Below are 908 nucleotides of genomic sequence, written 5' to 3'. Positions count from 1 at the left end.
GCTAGCTAGCTTGTGCTTGAGCTAGCTAGCTAGCTTGAGCTTGAGCTTGAGCTAGCTGGCTTGAGCTTGAGCTAGCTAGCTTGAGCTTGAGCTAGCTAGCTTGAGCTTGAGCTAGCTAGCTAGCTTGAACTTGAGCTAGCTAGCTAGCTTGAGCTTGAGCTTGAGCTAGCTAGCTAGCTTGAGCTTGAGCTAGCTAGCTAGCTTGAGCTTGAGCTTGAGCTAGCTAGCTTGAGCTTGAGCTTGAGCTAGCTAGCTAGCTTGAGCTTGAGCTAGCTAGCTTGAGCTTGAGCTAGCTAGCTTGAGCTTGAGCTAGCTAGCTAGCTTGAGCTTGAGCTAGCTAGCTAGCTTGAACTTGAGCTAGCTAGCTAGCTTGAGCTTGAGCTAGCTAGCTAGCTTGAGCTAGCTAGCTAGCTTGAGCTTGAGCTTGAGCTTGAGCTAGCTAGCTTGAGCTTGAGCTAGCTAGCTAGCTTGAGCTTGAGCTAGCTAGCTAGCTTGAGCTTGAGCTAGCTAGCTAGCTTGAGCTTGAGCTTGAGCTAGCTAGCTTGAGCTTGAGCTTGAGCTAGCTAGCTAGCTTGAGCTTGAGCTAGCTAGCTTGAGCTTGAGCTAGCTAGCTTGAGCTTGAGCTAGCTAGCTAGCTTGAGCTTGAGCTAGCTAGCTAGCTTGAGCTTGAGCTAGCTGGCTTGAGCTTGAGCTAGATAGCTTGAGCTTGAGCTAGCTAGCTAGCTTGAGCTAGCTAGCTAGAGCTCGACCTATGAAAAGCTGCGCAAACACTTATTCTATAATAATTGCGAAAATTAAAAATTTCACAAGTGAAAAGCTGCATAAACAGTAATTCTATGTGTGGGGCATTATTAGGGGGAGGTGTCTTGTCAAAATATGGCTGGACTAAAGACCTCAACCCAGATAGG

The sequence above is a fragment of the Convolutriloba macropyga genome, unplaced genomic scaffold (assembly GCF_964194025.1).
Source record: "Convolutriloba macropyga unplaced genomic scaffold, txConMacr16.3 SCAFFOLD_5496, whole genome shotgun sequence".
Lineage (NCBI taxonomy): Eukaryota > Metazoa > Xenacoelomorpha > Acoela > Convolutidae > Convolutriloba > Convolutriloba macropyga.
The sequence above is the reverse complement of the archived record's forward strand: the minus strand, read 5'-3'. Positions refer to the sequence as shown.